Source organism: Pseudorca crassidens, chromosome 20 (assembly GCF_039906515.1).
Source record: "Pseudorca crassidens isolate mPseCra1 chromosome 20, mPseCra1.hap1, whole genome shotgun sequence".
NCBI lineage: Eukaryota > Metazoa > Chordata > Mammalia > Artiodactyla > Delphinidae > Pseudorca > Pseudorca crassidens.
In genome coordinates, this window is record NC_090315.1 from 1,775,233 (window position 1) to 1,802,105 (window position 26,873).

Here is a 26,873-nt window from a genome sequence, read left to right on the forward strand (position 1 = left end):
TTCTTTGTGACATCCTTGTCTGGTTTTGGTATCAGGGTGGTGGTGGCCTCGTAGAATGATTATGGGAGTGTTCCTCCCTCTGCTATATTTTTGAAGAGTTTGAGAAGGATAGGTGTTAGCTCTTCTCTAAATGTTCGATAGAATTCGCCTGTGAAGCCATCTGGTCCTGGGCTTTTGTTTGTTGGAAGATTTTTAATCACAGTTTCAATTTCAGTGCTTGTGATTGGTCTGTTCATATTTTCTATTTCTTCCTGATTCAGTCTTGGCAGGTTGTGCACTTCTACGAATTTGTCCATTTCTTCCAGGTTGTCCATTTTATTGGCATAGAGTTGCTTGTAGTAATCTCTCATGATCTTTTGTATTTCTGCAGTGTCAGTTGTTACTTCCCCTTTTTCATTTCTAATTCTATTGATTTGAGTCTTCTCCCTTTTTTTCTTGATGAGTCTGGCTAATGGTTTATCAATTTTGTTTATCTTCTCAAAGAACCAGCTTTTAGTTTTATTGATCTTTTCTATCGTTTCCTTCAGTACTTTTTCATTTATTTCTGATCTGATCTTTATGATTTCTTTCCTTCTGCTAACTTTGGGGTTTTTTCGTTCTTCTTTCTCTAATTGCTTTAGGTGCAAGTTTAGGTTGTTTATTCGAGATGTTTTCTGTTTCTTAGGGTAGGATTGTATTGCTATAAACTTCCCTCTTAGAATTGCTTTTTCTGCATCCCATAGGTTTTGGGTCATCGTGTCTCCATTGTCATTTGTTTCTATGTATTTTTTGATTTCCTCTTTGATTTCTTCAGTGATCACTTCGTTATTGTAGTGTATTGTTTAGCCTCCAGGTGTTTGTATTTTTTACAGATCTTTTCCTGTAATTGATATCTAGTCTCATAGCTTTGTGGTCAGAAAAGATACTTGATACAATTTCAATTTTCTTAAATTTACCAAGGCTTGATTTGTGACCCAAGATATGATCTATCCTGGAGAATGTTCCATGAGCACTTGAGAAAAGTGTGTATTCTATTGTTTTTGGATGGAATGTCCTATAAATATCAATTAAGTCCATCTTGTTTAATGTATCATTTAAAGCTTGTGTTTCCTTATTTATTTTCATCTTGGATGATCTGTCCATTGGTGAAAGCGGGATGTTAAAGTCCCCTACTATGAATGTGTTACTGTCGATTTCCCCTTTTATGGCTGTTAGTGTTTGCCTTATGTATTGAGGTGCTCCTATGTTGGGTGCATAAATATTTAAAATTGTTATATCTTCTTCTTGGATCGATCCCTTGATCATTATGTAGTGTCCTTGTTTCTTATAATTGTCTTTATTTTAAAGTCTATTTTGTATGATATGAGAATTGCTACTCCAGCTTTCTTTTGGTTTCCATTTGCATGGAATATCATTTTCCATCCTCTTACTTTCAGTCTGTATGTGTCCCTAGGTCTGAAGTGGGTCTCTTGTAGACAGCATATATATGGGTCTTGTTTTTGTATCCATTCAGCCAGTCTGTGTCTTTTGGTGGGATCATTTAATCCATTTACATTTAAGGTAATTATCGATACGTATGTTCCTATTCCCAGTTTCTTAATTGTTTTGGGTTTGTTATTGTAGGTCTTTTCCTTCTCTTGTGTTTCTTGCCTAGAGAAGTTCCTTTAGCATTTGTTGTAAAGCTGGTTTTGTGGTGCTGAACTCTCTCAGCTTTTGCTTGTCTGTAAAGGTTTTACTTTCTCCATCAAATCTGAATGAGATCCTTGTTGGGTAGAGTAATCTTGCTTGTAGGTTTTTCTCCTTCATCACTTTAAATATGTCCTGCCACTCCCTTCTGGCTTGCAGAGTTTCTGCTGAAAGATCAGCTGTTAACCTTATGGGGATTCCCTTGTGTGTTATTTGTTTTTCCCTTGCTGTTTTTAATATGTTTTCTTTGTATTTAATTTTTAACAGTTTGATTAATATGTGTCTTGGTGTGCTTCTCCTTGGTTTTATCCTGTATGGGACTCTCTGTGCTTCCTGGACTTGATTAACTATTTCCTTTCCCATATTAGTGAAGTTTTCAACTATAATCTCTTCAAATATTTTCTTGGTCCCCTTCTTTTTCTCTTCTTCTTCTGGAACCCCTATAATTCGAATGTTGGTGCGTTTAATGTTGTCCCAGAGGTCTCTGAGACTGTCCTCAGTTCTTTTCATTCTTTTCTTTTTATTCTGCTCTGCAGTAGTTACTTCCACTACTTTATCTTCCAGGTCACTTATCCATTCTTCTGCCTCAGTTATTCTGCTATTGATCCCTTCTAGAGTATTTTTAATTTCATTTATTGTGTTGTTTATCGTTGCTTGTTTCCTCTTTAGTTCTTCTAGGTCCTTGTTAAACGTTTCTTGCACTTTCTCTATTCTATTTCCAAGATTTTGGATCATCTTTACTATCATTATTCTGAATTCTTTTTCAGGTAGACTGCCTATTTCCTCTTCATTTGTTAGGTCTGGTGGGGTTTTTTCTTGCTCCTTCATCTGCTGTGTGTTTTTCTGTCTTCTCATTTTGCTTATCTTACTGTGTTTGGGGTCTCCTTTTTGCAGGCTGCAGGTTCGTATTTCCCATTGTTTTTGGTGTCTGTCCCCAGTGGCTAAAGTTAGTTCAGTGGGTTGTGTAGGCTTTCTGGTGGAGGGGACTAGTGCCTGTGTTCTGGTGGATGAGGCTGGATCTTGTCTTTCTGGTGGGCAGGTCCACGTCTGGTGGTGTGTTTTGTGGTGTCTGTGGACTTATTATGATTTTAGGCAGCCTCTCTGCTAATGGGTGGGGTTGTGTTCCTGTGTTGCTAGTTGTTTGGTATAGGGTGTCCAGCACTGTAGCTTGCTGGTCGTTGAGTGAAGCTGGGTGTTGGTGTTGAGATGGAGATCTCTGGGAGATTTTTGCCGTTTTATATTACATGGAGCTGGGAGGTCTCTTGTGGACCAGTGTCCTGAAGTTGGCTCTCCCACCTCAGAGGCACAGCACTGACTCCTGTCTGCAGCACCAAGAGCCTTTCATCCACACAGCTCAGAATAAAAGGGAGAGAGAGAGAGAGAGAGAGAGAAAGAAGAGGGATAAAAGAAAATAAAATAATGTAAGGTAAAATTTTTAAAAGTTATTAAAATAAAAACATAATTATTAAGAAAAAGATTTTTTAAGTTAAAAAAAAATAGGACAGATAGAACCCTAGGACAAATAGTGAAAGGAAAGCTATACAGACAAAATCTCACACAGAAGCATACACATACAGACTCAAAAAAGTGGTAAAGGGGAAAAAATAATAAATCTTGCTCTCAAAGTCCACCTCGTCAATTTGGGATGACTCGTTGTCTATTCAGGTATTCCACAGATGCAGGGTACAACAAGTTGATTGTGGAGATTTAATCCACTACTCCTGAGGCTTCTGGGAGAGATTTCCCTTTCTCTTCTTTGTTCGCACAGCTCCCAGGGTTCAGCTTTGGATTTGGCCCCACCTCTGCATGTAGGTCACCGGAGGGCGTCTGTTCTTCGCTCAGACAGGACGGGGTTAAATGAGCCGCTGATTCGGGGGCTCCAGCTCACTCAGGTGGGGGGGGAGGGAGGGGTACGGAGTGCGGGGCAGGCCTGCAGCGGCAGAGGCCGGTGTGACTTTGCACCAGCGTGAGGCACGCCGTGCATTCTTCCAGGGAAGTTGTCCCTGGATCCCAGGACCCTGACAGTGGTGGGCTGCACAGGCTCCCCGGAAAGGGGGTGTGGATAGTGACCTGTGCTCGCACACAGGCTTCTTGGTGGCGGCAGCAGCAGCCTTAGCGTCTCATGCCCGTCTCTGGGGTCTGCGCTGATAGCCGCGGCTCGGGCCCGTCTCTGGATCTCCTTTAAGCAGTGCTCTTAATCCCCTCTCCTCGCGCACCAGGAAACAAAGAGGGAAGAAAAAGTCTCTTGCCTCTTCGGCAGCTCCAGACTTTTCCCCGGACTCCCTCCCGGCCAGCCGTGGCGCACTAACCCCCTGCAGGCTGTGTTCACGCCGCCAACCCCAGTCCTCTCCCTGCGCTCCGACCGAAGCCCGAGCCTCAGCTCGCAGCCCCGCCCGCCCCGGCGGGGGAGCATACAAGCCTCTTGGGCTGGTGAGTGCCAGTCGGCACCGATCCTCTGTGCGGGAATCTCCCCGTTTTGCCCTCTGCACCCCTGTGGCTGCACTCTCCGCCACAGCTCCGAAGCTTCCCCCTCCACCACCCGCAGTCTCCGCCCGCGAAGGGGTTTCCTAGTGTGTGGAAACCTTTCGTCCTTCACGGCTCCCTCCCACTGGTGCAGGTCCCGTCCCTATTCTTTTGTCTCTGTTTATTCTTTTTTCTTTTGCCCTACCCAGGTACGTGGGGAGTTTCTTGTCTTTTGGGAGGTCTGAGGTCTTCTGCCAGCGTTCAGTAGGTGTTGTGTAGGAGTTGTTCCACATGTAGATGTATTTCTGATGTATCTGTGGGGAGGAAGGTGATCTCCGCGTCTAACTCTTCCGCCATCTTCCCCCTCTCTATGATCCCTCTTTACCTTAAATTTTTGGTGCTTTATAATATGTCTTCGTGTGAACCTGTTTGTCTTCATCTTGTTTGGGTCTCTGTGTTTCCTGGACCTGGACGTGTGTTTCCTTCCCCAAATTATGAAAGATATCAGTTACTATATCGTCTAATAAGTTCTCTGCCCGTTTCTCTCTTCTCCTCGTTCTGGGACCCCTGTAATGCTCATGTTAATATTCTTGATGTTGTCTCAGAGGTCCCTGTACCTATAGTCTTAATTGTTTTTTCTTCATGCTATTCAGCTTGGGTGATTTTCACTACTCTGTTTTCCATTTCACTGATCTGTTCTTCTGTATCATATAATATAATGTTGCTTCCCTCTTGTGTGTGTGTGTTTTAATCTCATTTACTGTATTTTTCAGCTGTCTGGTTCTTTTTGACATTTTGTTACTCTTTGTTGAAATTCTCACTATGTCCATGCATTCTTCTCCTGACTTGGGTGAGCATCTTTATAATCATTACTGTGAACACTTTTTTTATTGGGTAGAATGCTTAACCCTGTTTTATTCAGTTCTTTTTCTGATGTCGTGTCTTGTTACTTCATTTGTAACTTATTCCTCTATTTCGTTATGTTTCCTAATTCTCTGCAATTTCTATTCATTAGGTTCATGTTGTTACATTCCTGGGTCTCAGAGAAGTGGCCTTATATAGGAGACGACTGATAGGTCCCAGCAGCATGCTGTCCTCTGGCCAGCAGAGCCACATGCTCCAGGGATGTCCCCTGTGTGGGCTGCACACACCTTTCTCTTATGGCAGAGCCAACTACCGTGGACAAGGTGGTAGGCGGTATTGAACCCTGGCCTAAATGGCTGTAAGGCCCTGCAGTATGTGATTGCCGTGGGTGTGCTGGTAGCCAAGGCAGCCCTCCATTATAGGTGGCTGTGTGGTGCTCCAGGTGCACAGGCGGACAGGGTAGGTCCCCAGTGTGTCTGGTTGTGAGGCCTTGTGGTGCAGGAGTGCTATGGACATGGTGGTAAATAGGGCAGGCCCCTGATTCTAATCAGTTCCAGAGAAGACTCTAAAATGTTGCTTGCCAATGTCTCAGTTCCTAGCGGGAGTCCCAGCTGCCTCTTGCCTTTTCAATAAGCTCTCTGAGAATAGCAAGTGGGTCTGACCCAGGTGTCTTTCACACTACTGGCCCTGCACAGGGACTGAGAACGTGTGAGATTTGTGTGTGTCTTATGAGAGCAAAGTCTCAGTTTTCTTTAGCCTCCAGCTTTCCTGAAAGTAAGCCCTGCAGGTTTTCAAATCCAGACCTGCTGTGTTTTTTTCTTCCCAGTGCAGGAACCCTGGGCTGAGCAGCCTGTTGCAGGGCTCAGACCCTTCCCTCCATGTGGAAGACCCATGCAATTGTGATATCTTCCAGCTGTGGGTCACTGTGCTCTAGGTGTGGGTTCCAAGTAGACTGTGTTTCCAGTCCTCCTACCTGCCTTGTGGTTTCCCCTTCCTTATATCTTTAGTTGTGGAAAGACTTCCCTGCTAGTCTCCAGGTCATTCTCAGAGATAATTTCCGTGGAAGTTGTTGTAATTTGGGTGTGTCCATGGCAGGAGGGGAGCTCAGTATCTTCCTACTCTATCATCTTGATCCCCTCAAGAATGTTTTTTAAATATATGCATTTATTACTGTAAACATAACTCTTTGAATTACATTGTTTTTCCTATATTCCATAAATTTAGGTACTTTGTGTTCCCTATTTTGTTTACTTTAAGACTTTTTTTAAAATTTCTCTTGATTTATTCCTGTATGCATTGGCTATTCGGGAGCTTATTGTGCAATTTCTAAGTGTTCTTGAATTTTCAATTATTCTTTTTAATATTGAATTTCAATTTCATACCATTGTGGTTGGAAATGATCCTTGATATGATTTCAATATTATTGGAATTTTGAAGACTTGTTTTGTGGCTTAACATAGGATCTACCCTAGGAAATGTTCTATGTGTACTTAAGAAGAATGGAAATTTTGCTGCTGTTGAGTGGAATGTACTGTATATGTCTGTTAGGTTCATTTGATATCAAGTGTGTGTTCAAGTTCAGTGTTTCCTGATTGATATTCTGTCTGGATGATCTATACAGTGTTGAAAGTTGGGTATTGATGTTTCTTACCATTATTTTATTTCTGCACATTTTCCCCTTCATGTGGGTTAATATTTTATGTATATATCGAGAGGCTCAAATGCTGGATACATACATATTTATAATTGTCATAATTCCTTAATGAATTAATCCCTTTATCATTATATGATAAACTTCTTTCCTTTGAGAGGTTTGATTCAAGTCTTTTTGCCTGATAATAGACTAGTCAGGCAAGTATCATTTTCATGGAGTATCTTTTTTCCAGTCATTCAATTTCATGCTATATATGGATTTAAAGTTAACATGAATCTCTTGTACACAGTATATAATTGAACTTTCTTTAATCCATTCAGCCACGCTATGGATTAAATTGAAGCATCGTTGATTTACAGTATTACATTAGTCTCAGTGGTACAACATATGGATTGAATATTTTTATAGATCATGCTCCACTAAAGTGATTACAAAATAATGGCTATATTTCCGTGTTGTACTATATATCCTTGTTTGTTTATTTCATACATAGGGGTATTGGATTTAGAGAAACAAACTACTGTCTTTCCCTCCCCCCTTCACTTGCCCCACTAGTAACCACTAATTTGTTCTCTGTGAGTCTATTTCTATTTTGTTATATACATTCCTTTCTTGCATTTAGATTCCACAGAGAAGTGAGAACATAGATTATTTGTCTTTCTCTAACTTATTTAAGTAGGTATAAATATTCTAGACCTATCCACGTTGTTGCAAGTGGCAGAATTTGATCCTTTTTAATGGCTGAGTAATAGTCTATTGTGTATAGATACCACATCTTCTTTATCCACTCATCTGTTGATGGACACTTAGTTTGCTTCCATATGTTGGCAATTGTAAATAATGCTGCTATGAACATTGGGATGCATGTATCTTGTCAAATTGGTGTCTTCATTTTTTTTGGACATATACGAAGCAGTGGAATTGTTGGCTAATATGATAGTTCTATTTTTACCTTTTTTCAAGACCTCCATATTGTTTTCATAGTGGGTTTACCAGTTTACAATCCCACTAACAGTGTACTAGGATTCCCTTCTCTCCATTTCATGAACAACATTTCGTATTTGTAGACTTTGGAATAATAGCCACGTTGAGAGGTGTGATGTGACGTCTCATTGTGAGGTTTTTTTGTGGGTCATTCATTAAATTTAATTTACAAAAGAAGGTGATAGGCTGGATGTGATCTCCAGGTTGAGTTTGCTAGTGCCTGGTATAGGTTAATTTGAAGAGAATTAATACCTTTACAATGTTATTTATTGCTTAATTTTTTCAGGTTGACATTTAATGATTGGTAACAGATTTTAAATTTTTTCTCCCTAAAAGATATCTGAAGTCTGTTGGTTTGTTTCTGTTTTATAAATTTGTTCATTTCTATCATTTTTCAGACTCCACTATAAGTGATGTCATATGATATTTGTCTATCTGACTTACTTCACTTAGAATGAAATAACGCCATTTGCAGCAACAGGAATGGACTTAGAGATGGTCATGCTTTTTCATTTCTGAGTAATATTTGATTGTGTACATGGGCCCCTTATTCATCATCCATTCATCTGTTGATGGACATTTTGGTTGCCTCCATGTCTTGGCTACTGTAAATAGTGCTGCAGTGCATGTTGGGCTTTGGGTGCATTTGTCTTTTCGAATTCTGCTTTTCTGCAGATGTACGCCCAGAAGCAGGACTTCTGGATGATATGGTAGCTCTATTTTTAATTTTAAAGGCATCTCCATACTGTGCTTTATAGTGGCTGTTACCAGATTACATCCCACCAACAGCATAAGAGGGTTCCCTTTTCTCCATGTCCTCTCCAGCATTTATGTTTTGTAGACTTTTTGATGATGGCCATTCTAACTGTACGAGGTGATACCTTGTTGTAGTTTTGATTTGCACATGTCTCATAATTCGGGATGCTGAGCATCTTTGCATGTGTTTTTCTTAAATACTGTGAGAAAAAGTTACAGTTGACATTGGCTTTTTGAAAGTCTGACTCTTTTGAGTTTCTGTTCGATAACTACCACAGGACATTTGTAAAGGGCAGGTGTCATTTACATCCTGGCAGACCTTGTGACTATTAAGTGCCCATAAGCACATGTTTTAAAGTTGCTGTTGTGGGAATGGGCACAAGCGGCAGGGTTTCCTTCATGCCCCTCTCTGGTTACTGGGGTAACCAGAGCCACTGTGGAAGATGGGCTCCTGGATTGTAAGTTAGTGTGGACTTTGCCAGAACAGACACCCAAAATCTTGTGTTTTGTTACTTCTTGTTTTTTTAAAATTTAATTTTTCTTTTTTATTGGAGTAAAGTTGATTTAAAATATTTTGTGTTTGTGGTAGGCGTACAGACCTTGTTCAGTTACGTATATTCATATGTCTATTCATCTTCAGATTCTTTTCCCATATAGGTTATTAGAGAGTGTTGAGTAGACGTCCCTTTGTTATACAGTAGGTCCTTGTTGATTATCTATTTTACATGTATTAGTGTGTAAATGTTTTTCCCAACCTCTTGATTTATACTTCCCCTCACCTTTCTCATTGGGTAATCATAGGTTTGTTTTCTAAGTCTGTGAGTCTGTTTCTCTCTCTTTTATTTTATTTTTTTGGCTGCACTGAAAGGCATGCGTGATATTAATTCTCCCAACACCAGGGATCGAACCCACGCCCCCTGCAGTTGAAGCTCGGATTCTTAACCATTGGACAACCAGGAAGGTTCTTGTTTCTCTCTTGTAAATTAGTTCATTGGTACCAAATTTTATTTTCACCTATAAGTGGTATCATATAATATTTGACTTTCCCTTTCTGACTTACTTCACTTAGAATGTATCTCTAGGTCCATCTATGATGCTGCAAATGGCATTCTTTCATTCTTTTTCATTTCTGAGTAATATTTCACTGTGAACATGTACCACTTCTTTATCCATCCATCTGCCAATGGATATTTTGGTTGCTTCCATGTCTTAGACATTGTAAATTGTGCTGTGGTGCATATATGGGCGCATGTGTGTTTTCCAATTCTGTTTTCCTCTTGTTATACACCTGGGAGTGGGACTGCTGGATCATATGGTAGCTCTAATTTTACTTGTAAAGCCACCTCCATACTGTTATTTATAGTGGCTGTTACCACCTTAGATCCCAACAGCAGCATAGGAGGGTTCCCTTTTTTCTACAACCTCTCAAGCATTTTTTCGATGATGGCTATTCTGACTCACGTGAAGTGATCCCTCCTTGTACTTTTGATTTCCATGCCACTAATAATACAGGAATTAGAGCATCTTTTCAAGTGCTTTTCTTTTAAGCAGTGTAAAATTTACCTATGGAAATAGGATCTTAAAAGTCTGTTTATTTTGAATTTTTTTTTTTTGCTTACCTACCCCTGGACATTTCCTGATTGTGGGTGTCATTTACAGCCCTACAGTCCATATGAATATTATCTACCCATAAGCATTGGTTTTGAAGTTGCCGTTGCAGGGAATGGCAACAAGGCAGTGGAATTTCTTCATACTCAACTTGATTGATAGGGCAAAGAGAGCCTTAGTGGAACTCCTCTTGCTAGGTTGTAAATTAGAGTGTAAAGTGACAGGACAAATACCCAAAAGCTTGTGTCACATACCTTCTTGTTTAATTGAATTTTTATTTCTTATCAGAGTAAATTTGATTACAATGTTGTGTTTGTTCTATGTGTACAGAATCTGGTTCATTCACACATATACATATATCTAATCAGGCTTACATTCTTTCCCATGTTGGTCATTACAGAGTGTTGAGTAGACCTCCCTTGGCATTCAGTAGGTCCTTCTTCATTATATATTTTATATGTATTATTAAATGTATATTAACCCCAACATGCTAACTTTTCCATTACTTTCACCTTTTTTCTAAGTCTGTATGGGTCTTTCTCTGTGGAAATATGTTCATGGGTATCAGTTTTTAGATAACACCGGTAAATGGTACCATCGGATATTTGTCTTTCTCTTTCTGACTTACTTTACATAGTATGATTATCTCTAGGCTCATCTGTGGTGCTGCAAAGGACATTGTTTCCTCTTTTCCACGGCTAATATTCCATTGTGTATGTGTACCACTTCTTTGTCCATTCATCTGTACGTGGACATTTTGGTTGCATCCATGTCTGGCTATAGTAAATATCACTGCAGTGCACATTTGAGTGCCTGTGTCTTGCTGAATTCTGGTGTTCTCGGGTTATAGGCCCATTAGTGGTTTGGCAGAATCATATGGTAGCTCAATTTTTAACTTTTAAAGGCACCTTCATTCTGTTCTGATTAGTGACTGTTACCAGTTTACATCCCAGCAGCAGCATAGGAGGGTACCCATTCTCGGAAGAGCATTCAGCATTTATTGTCCGCAGACATTTTTTTCTGATGGCCATTCAGACTAGTGTGAGGTGATACCTTTTTGTAGGTTAAATTTGCATGTCTCTAATAATTCTTGATGTTGAACATTTTTTCATGTCCTTTTGAAAAAATAACCAGTGTGAGCAAATCTACCTCTTGAAATGGTCTTCTCGAGAGTTTGCCGTGTTTTGCATATTAATGTCCATTCCTGACCGCAGGACATTTTTTGAGGGCAGGTGTCATTTAAAGCCCTGCAGTCCTTGTGAATATGAAGTGACTATTAGCACTGAGATTAAAGCTACCGTTGCGGGAATTGGCCACAAGGTGGCAGCATTTCTCCATTCCCAAATCTTGTTACTAGGGCAGCACAGCCTTCCTGTAAGTCGTGTTCATAGGTTGCAAATTAGAGTGGAATGTTCCAGGACAAATCCCCAAAAGCTTATGTCTCCTTACTTATGTTTGTTTTTTTAATTTAATTTATATTTTTTATCAGAGTAAATTTGATTAGACTGTTGTGATTGGGTGTACAGAATCTGGTCAATTATTCGTACATATATCTGTTCATCTTCGGATCCTGTTACCATGTAGGTTATTACAGTGTTGAGTACACCTCCCCTGGTATTTGGTAGGTGTTTGGTGATTATATATTTCATGTGTATTAGTGATTATATAGTTTATATATTTTATATGTTTATATACAAATAAGATACATTAGTATGCTAACCCCATAATCCTAATTCATCCATCCTCCCACCTTTCATTTTGGTTAACCATTAGTTTGTTTTATAAGTCCGTGTCTTTTTCTGTGGAAATATGTTCATTGGTAGCAATCTTAGGATAACATTGATAAATGGTATCATAGTATATTTGTCTACCCTTTTGACTTACTTAACGTAATATGATCATTTCTGGGCTCACCTGTAGTCATGAAAACAGCATTGCTCATTTTCTTCCAAGGCTAATATTCCAGTGGGTACATGTACCACTTCTTTGCCCATTATCTGTTGACAGACATTTCGTCTCCTTCCATGTCTTGGCTATTGTAAATACGGCTACAGTGCATGTTTGCCTGGCTGTGTTTTTCCGATTGTGGTCTTCTCAGGTTATAGGCCCATTAGTGGATCAGCCAGATCATGATGGCTCAATTTTTACCTTTTAAACGCAGCTTCATTCTGTTCTCATTATTAGCTGTCACCAGTTTATATCCAACCAACAGCATATAGTGGGTATGCATTTCTCCACAAATCCTTCAGCATTTATTGCTTGTAGACATTTGCTGATGGCATTTTGAATGCTGGGTGGTGATGCCTTTCGGTAGTTTGGATTTGCATGTGACCAGTAATTCCTGATATTGAGCTTTTATCCATGTACTTTTATTTAAAAAAAAAAAAGAGTGAGTAAAACTTAAGTCTTCAAATTATTTTCTTGAAAAATTTTTGCTGTTTTGAATTTTTCTGGCCATTACATACGCCAGGACATTTTTTGAGGGTAGGTGTCATTTACAAGCCATGCAACAATTATGAATATTAAGTGACCATTAGCACTGGGTTTAAAGCTGCTGTTGTGGGAAACGGCCACAAGGCGGCAGCATTTCTCCATTCCCAAATCTGGTTACTAGGGCAGCACAGCCTTTCTGGAAGTCACGTTCCTAGGTGGTAAATTAGAAATGAATGTGCCAGGAAAAACCTCCATAAGTTTATGTCTCATTACTTGTTGTCTGTTCTATTTTTTTTTTTTTTTTTTTTTTTTGCGGTACGCGGGCCTCTCACTGTTGTGGCCTCTCCCGTTGCGGAGCACAGGCCCTGGACGCGCAGGCTCAGTGGCCATGGCTCACGGGCCCAGCCGCTCCGCGGCATGTGGAATCTTCCCGGACCAGGGCACGAACCCGCGTCCCCTGCATCGGCAGGCGGACTCTCAACCACTGCGCCACCAGGGAAGCCCTAATTTAATTTTTTTTAATCACGGTAATGATTACAATATTGTCTGTTCTAGGTGTACACAATCTGGTTCATTTGTACATTATATATATCTATTCATGTACAGATCCTCTTCCCATGTACATTATTACAGAGTGTTCCACAAACCTCTCTTGTATATGGTCGGTCTTTTTAATATATGTATTTAATATGTATTTGTATACATATGGTAAACCTAATCTTAATTTATCCATTCCTCCCACCTTTACTTTTAGATAACCATAGTTTGTTTTCTAAGTCTGTGAGTGTCTTTCTCTGTGGAAATATTTTCGTTTGTGTCGGCTGTTGGATAACACCTATAAGTGATATCATAGGATATGTGTCTTTTCCTTTCTGGCTTACCTCATGTTCTGTGATTATCTCTAGACTCATCTATGGTGCCTCAAAGAGCAGTGTTTCATTGTTTTCCATGGCTAATATTCCATTGTGTACATGAACCACTTCTTTATCCATTCATCTGTTGATGGACATTTTAGTTGCTTCCATGTCTTGGCTATTGACAATATGGCTGCAGTGCAGCTGTTGCAGCCTGTGTCTTCTTGATTCTGGTCTTCTCAGGTGAGGGGCCCAGCGGTGGGCCTGCTGGATCGAATGGTAGCTCAATTTTTACTTTTAAACGCAGCTCCTTTCTGTTCTCATTATTGGCTCTTACCACTTTACATCTCACCAGCAGCGAGAGGGTACACAGTTCTCTAAAACCCCTTCAGCATTTATTGTTTGTAGAATTTTTGCTGATGGTAGTTGACTTGTGTGATTTGAAACCTTTTTGTAGGTTAGATTTGCATGAGTTTAATAATTCCTGGTGTTGAGCTTTTATGCATTTTCCTTTTCTTTTTTTTTTTAAGAGTGAGTAAAACTTACCCCTTCTTAGGATCTTCTTGAAAAATTTGCTGTGTGTTGAGATTTTTGGCTATTCCCTACCTCAGGACATTTTTTGAGGGCAGGTGTCCTTTACAGCCCTGAGTCCTTGTGAATGTTAAGTGACCGTCAGCTGTGGGTTTAAAGCCGCTCTTACGGGAAACGGCCACAAGGCGGCAGCATTTCTACATTTCCAACTCTGGGTTTTTGGCCAACAGAGCTTTCCTGGAAATCGTGTTAGTAGGCTGCAAATTAGCGTGGAATGTGCCAGGGCAAACCCCCAAGAGCTTATATCTCCTTACTTCTTGTTTGTTTTTTAAATTTAATTTTTATTTATTATCAGGGCAAATTTGATAAAAATGTTGTGTGTGTTCTAGGCGTACAGAATCTGGTTCATTATATCTATGTATCGATCTATTCTGCGTAGGTTATTACAGAGTGTTGAGTAGACCTCTCGGTATTCCATAGGTATTTTGTGATTATATATTTCATATGTATTAGTACATGTCTGTTAACCCCCATATCCTAATTCATACATTTCTTACACCTTTCCATTTGGTTAAACATAATTTGGTTAAACATAATTTGGTTTTCTGAATCCATGCGTGTCCTTCTCTTGGAAATAATTTCATGGGCATCAATTTTTAGGTAACACCTATAAGTGATATCACAGGATATCTGTCTTTCGGTTTCTTTCTTACTTCAAGTTGGGTGATTATCTCTAGATCCTTCTATGGTGTTGCCAACAGCATGGTTTCATGCTTTTCCATGGCTAATATTCCATTGTGTACATGGACCGCTTCTTGGTGCATTTTTCTGTTGATGGATATCTAGGTTTTTTCCAAGTCTTAGCTATGGTACATGTGGCTGAAGTGCAGGATTGCCAGCCTGTGTGTTTTTGATTCTGGTCTACTCAGGTGATAGGCCCATCAGTGGGCCTACCAGATCACATGGTAGCTCAATTTTTACCTTTAAACGCACCTCCATTCTGTTCTCACTACTGGCTCTTACCAGGTTACATCCCACCAGCAGCTAGAGGTACGCAGTTCTCTAAAATCCCTTCAGCATTTACACTTTGTAGACTATTTGCTGATGATCATTCTGACGGCTGTGAGGTGAACGTTTTTGTAGATTGGATTTGCATGACTTTATTAATTCCTGATGCTGAGCATTTTTCCACGCCCTTTTTTTTAAAAAACAAGAAAAAGGAGATGAAATGTGCTTAAACTATGCCTCGTGAAAATGTCTTCTTGAAATGTGACGTCTTTTGAATTTTCTGGTCGATTTACGACCCCAGAAGGTTTTTCAGGGCAGGTGTCATTTACAGGCTGGCGATTATTTTGAATATTAAGTGACCATTAGCGCTGGGTTTAAAGCTGCTGTTGTGTGAAACGGCCACAAGGCGGCAGCAGTTCTTTACCAAAACTGGTTACTAGGGCAACAGAGCCTTAGTGGAACTCGTGTTCTAGGTTTTAAATTAGAATGGAATGTGCCAGGAAAAAGACTCTTAATTTTTATTTTTTTTATTATTTTTTTTGCAGTACGTGGGCCTCTCACTGTTGTGGCCTCTCCCGTTGCAGAGCACAGGCGCCGGACGCGCAGGCTCAGCGGCTCCGCAGCATGTGGGATCCTCCCGTACCGGGGCACGAACCCGTGTTCCCTGCATCGGCAGGCGAACTCTCAACCACTGCACCACCAGGGAAGCCTAATTTTATTTTTTATGACAGCAAATTTGATTACAGTGTTTTGTTTGTTCTAGGTGTGCAAGATGTGGTTCTTTTACACATATACATATATCAATTCTTCTTCGGATCCTTTTCCCATGTAGGTTATGACAGGATGTTGAGTAGTCTTCTCTTGGTATTCCGTACGTGTTTGGTGATTATATATTTCACATGTGTTTGTATATCTCTGTTAACCCCAATATCCTAATGTATCCAATCCTCACACCTTTCCATTGGTGAACCATAACTTTGTTTAATGAATCTGTGATTGCCTTTCTCTGTGGAAATATCTTCACTGGTATCAATTTTTAGGTAACACCTATAAGTGAGATCATAGGATACGTGTCTTTCACTCTCTGACTTACTACCAGTTGCGTGATTACCTCTAGACTCATCTACGGTGCTGCAAGTGGCATTGTGTCATTTTTCTCCTTGGCTAATATTCCATCTCTACATGTACCAGTTCCTCTTTGTCCGCTCATGTGTTGATGGACTTTTGGTTGCTTCCATGCCTTGGCTATGGTAATACTGCTGCCGTGCAGATTTGCCTGCCTGTGTCTTTCCAACTCTGTCTTCTTAGGTTATAGGCCCAGGAGTGGGCCTGCTGGATCACATCGTAGCTCAGTGTTTACCTTGTAAAGACACCTCCATTCTCTTCTCATTAGTGGCTCTTAGCAGGTCCCACTTAAAGTTGACGGTATGCACTTCTCCACAAGCGCTTCAGCAGTTATTGTTTCTGGCTTTTTGCTGATGTTTATTCTGACGGGTTTGAGCTGATACCTTTTTGTGGTTGGATTTGTATGCGTCTAATAAGTCTTTGAAATTGAGCTTTAAGGCATGTCCTTTTTTTTTTAAACTGTGAGTACATCTTACCTCTTCAAATTGTTTTCTTGAAGTATGTGCCACATTTTGAAATATTTTGGCCATTACCTCCCTCAAGACATTTTGGGGTCAGGTTTCATTTACAGCCCTCCAGTAGCTGTGCATATGAAGTGACCATTAGCACAGGTTTTAAAGCTGCTGTTGCAGGTAACGGCCAGAGGGCGGCAGCATTTTTACATTCCCCACTCTGGTAACTAGGGAAACAGACCTTCCTGCCAGTGGTGTTCCTTGGTTATAACTTAGAGTGGAATGTGTCCGGATAAACCCCCAAAAGCTGATGTCTCCTTACTTATGTTTGTTTTTTAAATTGAATTTATATTTTTATTGAAGTAATATTCCAGAGTACATGGACCACTTCTTCTTTGTGAATTCATCTGTTTATCGATGTTTTCGTTGCTTCTAAGTGTTGCTATGGTAAATACTGCTGGAGTGCAGGACTGCCAGCCTGTGTCTTTTTTATTCTCATCTCCTAAGGCGATGGGCCCAGCAGTGGGTGTGCTTGATTGAATGACAGCTCAATGTTTATCTTTTCAAGGCACCTCCATTGTGTTTTCATTAGTGGCTCTTACCACGTCCCACTTAGAACCGAGGGTACGCATTTCTCCACAACCCCTTCAGCATTTATTGTTTGCAGAAGTTTTGCTGATGGCCATTCTGACTGGTGTGAGCCGATAGGTTTTTGTAATTTAGATTTGCATGTCTTTAATAATTCCTAATGTTCAGCCTTTTCCCACGCCTTTTTCTTTTTTGTTAAAAAAACTGTGAGTAAAATATACCTCTTGAAATTGTCTTCTTGAGAGGTTGCCCTCTTAATTTTTTGGTCAATTTTCGACGCCAGGATTTTTTTTTAGACGGCAGGTGTCTCTTACAGGCCTGCAATGAGTGTGAATATTTAGTGACCATTGCCACTGGGTTTTAAAGCTGCTGTTGTGGGAAACGGCCACAAGGCGGCAGCATTTATCCATTCCCAAATCCGATTACTAGGGCAGCAGAGCCTTTCTGGAAGTTGTGTTCGTAGGTTGTATATTAGAAAGGAATGTGTCAGGAAAAACCCCCATAAGTTTATGTCTCGTGAGTTCTTGTGCGTTGTTGTAGTTTTTTCAAATGGGGTAATGATTACAGTATTGTTTGTTCTAGGTGTACACAATCTGTTTTTTTTTTGTACATTATATATTCATGTACAGATCCTGTTCCCATTTAAATTATTAGAGTGTTTAGTAGACCACACTTGCTAAATGGTCGATCTTTTTGATATATGTATTTGTATACGTATGGTAAACGTAATCTTTTTTTTTTTTTTTTTTTTTTGCAGTACGTGGGCCTCTCACTGCTGTGGCCTCCCTCGCTACGGAGCACAGGCTCTGGAGACGCAGACCCAGCGGCCATGGCCCACGGGCCCAAACGCTCCACGGCACGCGGCACCCTCCCGGACCGGGGCACGAACTCTTGTCCCCCGCATCGGCAGGCCGACCACCAACCACTGCGCCAACAGGGAAGCCTGGTAAACGTAATCTTAATTTAACCATTCCTTCCACCTTTCCTTTTAGATAACCACAGTATGTTTTCTAAGTCTATGAGTATCTTTCTCTTTGGAAATATGTTCACTGCAGCCGTATTACACTAGCTAAGACATGGAAGCAACCAAAATGTCCATCAACAGATGAATGGATAAAAAAGAAGTGGTCCATGTACACAATAGAATATTAGCCATGGAAAACAATGAAACGCTGCTCTTTGAGGAACCATAGATGAGCCTAGAGATAATCACAGAACATGAGGTAAGTCGGAAAGCAAAAGACATATCCTATGATATCACTTATAGGTGTTATCTAACGACTGACACAAGTGAACATATTTCCACGGAGAAAGACACTCACAGACTTAGAAAACAAACTATGCTTATCTAAAAGGAAAGTTGGGGGGAATGGATAAATTAAGATTAGGGTTACCATACGTGTACAAATACATATATCAAACACACCAACCATATAACAAGGGAGGTCTATAGAACACTCTGCAATAATTTACATGGGAAGAGGATATGTACATGAATATATAATGAACCAGACTGTGTACACCTAGGACAAACAATATTCTAATCATTACCCTGATTAATAAAATTAAAACAACGCACAAGAGGTAATGAGACATAAACTTCAGGGGCTTTTTCCATTCTAATTTACAACCTGGGAACAGGACTTCCAGAAAGGCTGTGCTGCCCTAGTAACCAGATTTGGGAATGGAGAAATGCTGCCGCCTTGTGGCCGTTTCCCACAACAGCAGCTTTAAACCCAGTGCCAATGGTCACTAAATATTCACACTCATTGCAGGCCTGTAAATGACACCTGCCCTCAAAAAAAATCCTGGCGTCGAAAATCGACCAAAAAATTCAATAGAGGCACCCTTCCAAGAAGACAATTTCAAGAGGTTTATTGTACTCACAGTTTCTTTCTGTTTTTGCTTAACAGAAATTAAAAAAGGCATGGAAAAATGCTGAACATTAGGAATTATTAAAGCCATGCAAATCCAAATTACAAAAACCTATCAGCTCACAACAGTCAGAATGGCCATCAGCAAAACTTCTGCAAACAATAAATGCTGAAGGGGTTGTGGAGAAATGAGTACCCTCGGTTCTAAGTGGGACGTGGCAAGAGCCACTGATGAAAACACAACGGAGGTGCCTTGAAAAGATAAACATTGAGCTGTCATTCAATCAAGCACACCCACTGCTGGGCCTATCACCTGAGAGGATGAGAATCAAAAAAACACAGGCTGGCAATCCTGCACTCCAGCAATATTTTCCATAGCCAACACTTGCAAGCAATGAAAATGTCCATCAACAGGGGAATGCACAAAGAAGATGTGGTTCATGTACAGAATGGAATATTACTCCAATAAAAAATATAAATTCAGTTTAAAAAACAAACATAAGTAAGGAGACATCAGCTTTTGGGGGTTTATCCGGGCACATTCCACTCTAATTTAGAACCGAGGAACACCACTGGCAGGAAGGTCTGTTTCCCTAGTTACCACAGTGGGGAACACAGAAATGCTGCTGTCGTCTGGCCGTTACCTGCAACAGCAGCTTTAAATCCTCTGCTAATGGTCACTTCATATGCACAGCTACTGGAGGGCTGCAAATGAAACCTGCCCTCAAAATGTCTTGAGGGAGGTAATGGCCAAATATTTCAAAATGTGTCACAGACTTCAAGAAAACAATGAAGAGGTAAGCTGTACTCACAGTTTGAAGAAGAAAAGGACATGCCTGAAAGCTCAATTTCAAGGGATTATGAGACGCATGCAAATCCAACCACACAGAGGTGTCAGCTCACACCAGTCAGAATAACCATCAGCCACAAATCTACAAACAATAACTGCTGAAGCGTTTGTGGAGAAGTGCATACCGTCAACTTTAAGTGGGACGTAACCTGCTAAGAGCCACTAATGAGAAGAGAATGGAGGCGCCTTTACCAGGTAAACACTGAGCTACCATGTGATCCAGCAGGCCCACTCCTGGGCCTATAACCTAAGACGACAGAGTTGGAAAGACACAGGCAGGCAAATCTGCACGGCAGCAGTATTACCATAGCCAAGGCATGGAAGCAACCAAAAGTCCATCAACACATGAGCGGACAAAGAGGAACTGGTACATGTAGAGATGGAATATTAGCCAAGGAGAAAAATGACACAATGTCATTTGCAGCACCGTAGATGAGTCTAGAGGTAATCACGCAACTGGTAGTAAGTCAGAAAGCGAAAGACACGTATCCTATGATCTCACTTATAGGTGTTACCTAAAAATTGATACCAGTGAAGATATTTCCACAGAGAAAGGCAATCACAGATTCATTAAACAAAGTTATGGTTCACCAATGGAAAGGTGTGAGGATTGGATACTTTAGGATATTGGGGTTAACAGAGATATACAAACACAGGTGAAATATATAATCACCAAAGACCTACAGAATAGCAAGAGAAGACTACTCAACATCGTGTCATAACCTACATGGGAAAAGGATCCGAAGAAGAATTGATATATGTATATGTGTAAAAGAACCACATCTTGCACACGTAGAACAAACAAAACACTGTAATCAAACTTGCTGTGATAAAAAATAAAAATTGAATTAAAAAAAGAACAAGAAGTAGTGAGACATAAACTTAAGGGACTTTTACCTGGCACATTCCATTCTAATTTACAAGCTAGAACACGACTTCCTTTGAGGCTCTGTTGCCCTAGTAACCAGATTTGGTGAAGGAGAACTGCTGCCGCCTTGTGGCCGTCTCACACAACAGCAGCTTTAAACCCAGCACTAGTGGTCAGTTGATATTCAAAACAATTATTGGCCTGTAAATGACACCTGTCCTGGAAACAAATCCTGGTGTCGTAAATCGACCAAAAAATTCAAAAGACGTCCACATTTCAAAACGACAATTTCAAGAGGCATATTTTGCACATATTTTGTCTTCCCTTTTTTGTTAAAAAAAAGGGCATGGAAAAATGGTCAACATCAGGAATTAATAAAGTCATGCAAATCCAATCTACAAAAACGTTCACCTCACAGCCGTCAGAATGATCATCAGCAAAAAAGTCTACAAAGAATAAGTGCTGAAGGGGTTTTAGAGAACTGCATACCCTCTAGCTGCTGATGGGATGTAACCTGGTAAGAGCCAGTAGTGAGAAAAGAATGGAGGTGCGTTTAAAGGTAAAAATTGAGCTACCACGTGATCTGGTAGGCCCACTGATGGGCCTATCACCTGAGTAGACCAGAATCAAAAAGACACAGGCTGGCAATCCTGCACTGCAGCCACATGTACCATAGCCAAGAATTGGAAGAAACCAAAATGTCCATCAACAGAAAAATGCACCAAGAAGCGGTCCATGTACACAATGGAATATTAGCCATGGAAAAGAATGAAACCATGCTGTTGGCAACACCATAGAAGGATCTAGAGATAATCACCCAACTTGAAGCAAGAAAGAAACCGAAAGACAGATATCCTATGACATCACTTATAGGTGTTACCTAAATATTGATACCCATGAAATTATTTCCAAGAGAAGGACATGCGTGGATTCAGAAAACCAAATTATGTTTAACAAAATGGAAAGGTGTAAGGAATGTATGAATTCGGATATGGGGGTTAACAGACATGTACTAATACATATGAAATATATAATTACAAAATACCTATGAGATACCGATAGAGGTCTACTCAACACTCTAATAACCTACACGGGAAAGGGTCCAAAGTTGAATAGATCGATACATAGATATAATGAACCAGATTCTGTACACCTAGAACACACACATTTTTATCAAATTTGCTGATAATAAATAAAAATTAAATTTAAAAAACAAACAAGAAGTAAGGAGATATAAGCTCTTGGGGGTTTGCCCTGGCACATTCCACGCTAATTTGCAGCCTACTAACACGATTTCCAGGAAAGCTCTGTTGGCCAAAAACCCAGAGTTGGAAATGTAGAAATGCTGCCGCCTTGTGGCCATTTCCCGCAAGAGCGGCTTTAAACCCACAGCTGACGGTCACTTAACATTCACAAGGACTCAGGGCTATAAAGGACACCTGCCCTCAAAAAATATCGTGAGCTGGTGAATGGCCAAAAAAATTCAAAACAGGCAAATGTTTCAAGGAGATAGTATGAAGAGGTAAGTTTTACTCTTTTTCAAAAAGATGGAAAATGGATAAAAGCTCAACATCAGGAATTATTAGACTCATGCAAATCTAGCTACAAAAAGGTTACAACTCACGCAAGTCAACTACCATCAGCAAAAAGTGAACAAACGATAAATGCCGAAGGGGTTTTAGAGAACTGTGTACCCTCTAGCTGCTGGTGAGATGTAAAGTGGTAACAGCCAATAGTGAGAACAGAAAGGAGCTGCATTGAAAAGTAAAAACTCACACCATTCCATTCAGCAGGCCCACCGCTGAGCCTCTCACCTGAGAAGACCAGAGTCGAGAAGACACAGCTGCACTGCAGCCATTTTCACAATAGCCAAGACACGGAAGCAACCAAAATCTCCATAACAGATAAATGGATAAAGAAGTGGTCCATGTACACAATGGAATATTAGCCATGGAAAACAATGAAACACTGCTCTTTGAGGCACCATAGATGAGTCTAGAGATAATCACAGAACATGAGGTACGTCGGAAAGCAAAACACATATACTATAATATCACTTATAGGCGTTATCTACCAACTGACACAAATGAACGTATTTCCACAGAGAAAGACACTCACAGACTTAGAAAACAAACTGCTTATCTAAAGGTAAAGGTGGGGGCAATGGATAAATTAAGATTAGTGTTACCATACGTATACAAATACATATTAAATACATATATCAAAAAGACCAACCATATAGCAAGGGAGGTCTACGGAACACTCTGTAATAATGTACATGGGAAGAAGATATGTACATGAATATATATATACAATGTACAAATCAACCAGATTGTGTACACCTAAGGCAAACAATATTCTAATCATTACCCCGATTAAAAAAATTAAAACAACGAACAAGACGTAATGTGATATAAACTTGTGGGGGGTTTTCCTGGCACATTCCATTCTAATTTACAATCTGGGAACAGGACTTCCAGAAAGGCTATGCTGCCCTAGTAACCAAATTTGGGAATGGAGAAATGCTGCCACCTTGTGGCCGTTTCCCACAACAGCAGCTTTAAACCCAGTGCTAATGGTCACTAAATATTCACACTCATTGCAGGCCTGTAAATGACACCTGCCCTCAAAAAAAATCCTGGGCTCCAAAATCGACCAAAAAATTCAAAAGAGGGCACCCTTCCAAGAGGACAATTTCAAGAGGTTTATTGTACTCACAGTTTTTTTTTCTTTATTTAACAGAAATTTTAGAAAGCATGGAAAAATACTGAACATTAAGAATTATTAAAGACATGCAAATTACAAAAACCTATCAGCTCACACCAATCAGAATGGCCATCAGCAAAAATTCTGCAAACAATAAATGCTGAAGGGGTTGTGGAGAAATGCATACCTTGGGACGTGGTAAGAGCCACTAATGAAAACAGAATGGAAGTGTCTTGAAAAGGTAAACACTGAACTACCATTCATTCAAGCACACCCACTGCTGGGCCTATCGCCGGAAAGGATGAGAATCAAAAAGACACAGGCTGGCAATCCTGCACTCCAGCAATATTTACCATAGCCAACACTTGGAAGCCACGAAAATGTCCATCAACAGAGGAATGCACAAAGAAGAAGTGGTCCATGTACACAATGGAATATTACTCCAATAAAAAATATAAATTCAATTTAAAAAACAAACATAAGTAAGGAGACATCAGCTTTTGGGGGGTTATCCGGACACATTCCACTCTAATTTAGAACCGAGGAACACCACTGGCAGGAAGGTCTGTTTCCCTAGTTACCAGAGTGGGGAACGCAGAAATGCTGCCGCCCTCTGGCCGTTACCTGCAACAGCAACTTTAAAACCTGTGCTAATGATCACTTCATATGCACAGCTACTGGAGGGCTGCAAAAGAAACCTGCCCTCAAAATGTCCTGAAGGAGATAATGGCCAAAATACTTCAAAATGTGGCACAGACTTCAAGAAAACAATTTGGAGAGGTAAGCTGTACTCACCGTTTGAAAAACAAAAAAAAAGAAATGCCTGAAAGCTCAATTTGAAGGGATTATGAGACGCACGCAAATCCAACCACACAGAGGTATCAGCTCACACCAGTCAGAATAACCGTCAGCAAAAAATTACAAACAAAAAATGCTGAGGGGTTGGGGAGAAGTGCATACCGTCAACTTTAAGTGGGACCTGCTAAGAGCCACTAATGAGAAGAGAATGGAGGTGTCTTTACAAGGTAAACACTGAGCTACGATGTGATCCAGCAGGCCCACTCCTGGGCCTATAACCTAAGACGACAGAGTTGGAAAGACACAGGCAGGCAAATCTGCACGGCAGCAGTATTACAATAGCCAAGGCATGGAAGCAACCAAAAAGTCCATCAACACATGAGCGGACAAAGAAGAACTGGTACATGTAGAGATGGAATATTAGCCAAGGAGAAAAATGACACAATGCCATTTGCAGCACCATAGATGAGTCTAGAGGTAATCACGCAACTGGTAGTAAGTCAGAAAGCGAAAGACACGTATCCTATGATCTCACTTATAGGTGTTACCTAAAAATTGATACCAGTGAAGATATTTCCACAGAGAAAGGCAATCACAAGATTCAATAAACAAACTAATGGTACACCAATGGAAAGGTGTGAGGATTGGATACATTAGGATATTGGGGTTAACAGAGATATACAAACACATGTGAAATATATAATCACCAAACACGTACGGAATACCAAGAGAAGACTACTCAACATCCTGTCATAACCTACATGGGAAAAGGATCCCAGGAAGTATAGACATGTATATGTGTAAAAGAACCACATCTTACACACAAGGAACAAAGAAACCATTGTAATCAAACTTCCTGTGATAAAAAATAAAAATTAAATTAAAAACGAACAAGAATCAGTGACACATAAACTTAAGGGGCTTTTTCCTGGCACATTCCATTCTAATTTACAACCTAGAACACGACTTCCACTAAGGCTTTGTTGCCCTAGTAACCAGATTTGGTAAGGAGAAATGCTGCCGCCTTGTGGCCGTTTCACACAACAGCAGCTTTAATCCCAGCGCTAATAGTCACTTAATATTCAAAATAATTGCAGGCCTGTAAATGACACCTGCCCTCAAAACAAATCCTGAGGTTGTAAATCGACCAAGAAATTCAAAAGACGTCCACATTTCAAGAATACAATATCAAGAGGCATACTTTAAGCACAGTTTGTCTTTTCCTTCTTCATTTTTTTTTTAAAAAGAGGGTACGAAGAAATGCTGAACATCAGGAATTAATAAAGCCATGCAAATCCAATCTACAGAAACGCTCACCTCACAGCCATCAGAATGATCATCAGCAAAAAGTTTACAAAGGACAGGGCTTCCCTGGTGGCGCAGTGGCTGAGAGTCTGCCTGCCGATGCAGGGGACACGGGTTCATGCCCCTGTCTGGGAAGATCCCACATGCCGTGGAGCGGCTGGGCCTGTGAGCCATGGCCGCTGAGCCTGCACGTCCGGAGCCTGTGCTCCGCAAAGGGAGAGGCCACAACAGTGAGAGGCCCGCGTATCGCGCAAAAAAAAAAAAAAGTCTACAAAGAATAAATGCTGAAGGGGTTTTAGAGAACTGTGTACCCTCTAGCTTCTGGAGGGGTATAAACTGGTAACAGCCAGTAGTGAGAACATAATGGAGGTGGGTTTAATGGTAAAAAATTGAGCTACCATGTGATCTGGTAGGCCCTTTGATGCGCCTATCACCTGAGCAGACCAGAATCAAAAAGACACAGGCTGGCAATCCTGCACTGCAGCAACATTTAACATAGCTAAGACTTGGAAGAAACCAAAATGTCCATCAGCAGAAAAATGCACAACGAATAAGTTGTCCATGTACACATGGAATATTAGCTATGGAAAAGAATGAAACAGTGCCGTTTGCACCATCATAGAAGGACCTACAGATAAACACCAAATTTGAAGTAAGGAAGAAACCGAAAAACAGATATCCTATGATATCACTTATAGGTGTTACCTAAAAGTTGATACCCATGAAATTATTTCCAAGAGAAGGGCACGCATGGATTCAGAAAACCAAATTATGTTTAACTAAATGGAAAAGTGTAAGGTATGGGTGAATTAGGATTTGGGGGCTAACAGACATGTACTAATACAAATGAAATATATAATCACAAAATACCTATGGAATACCAAGAAAGGTCTACTCAACACTCTGTAATAACCTACACAGGAAAGGATCCAAAGATGGATAGATCGATACATAGATATAATGAATCAGATTCTGTACACCTAAAACAAACATTATAATCAAATTTGCTCTGATAATAAATTTAAAAAACAAACAATAGTAAGGAGATATAAGCTCTTGGGGGTTTGCCCTGGCACGTTCCACTCTAACTAGCAGCCTACTAACACGATTTCCAGGAAGGCACTGTTGCCCAAAAACCCAGAGTTGGAAATGTAGAAATGCTGCCGCCTTGTGGCCGCCTTGTGGCGGCTTTAAACCCGCAGCGAACAGTCACTTAACATTCACAAGGACTCAGGGCTGTAAAGCACCTCTGCCCTCAAAAAAATGTCCTGAGAGAGAGAGGGGGGAAAGATGGCGAAAGAGTAAGACGCAGAGATCACCTTCCTCCCCACAGATACATCAGAAATACATCTACACGTGGAACAACTCCTACAGAACACCCACTGAACGCTGGCAGAAGACCTCAGACCTCCCAAACGGCAAGAAACCCCCCACGTACCTGGGTAGGGCAAAAGAAAAAAGAATAAACAGAGACAAAAGAATAGGGA

At 40.5% G+C, this 26,873-nt stretch overlaps 2 long non-coding RNA genes across 2 annotated transcripts in view; one reads left to right on the top strand and one right to left on the bottom strand.

The window, feature by feature from the left end:
• Window positions 1-26,873, bottom strand: part of LOC137215670 (uncharacterized) — a 65,530-nt gene that overhangs the window by 12,008 nt on the left and 26,649 nt on the right. The gene's annotated exons all lie outside the window — the stretch shown is intronic.
• Window positions 15,217-22,947, top strand: LOC137215671 (uncharacterized). Its single transcript, XR_010939375.1, has 4 exons — window positions 15,217-15,648; window positions 17,743-17,931; window positions 18,041-18,208; window positions 18,899-22,947. It is a non-coding gene; the product is annotated as an uncharacterized lncRNA (long non-coding RNA).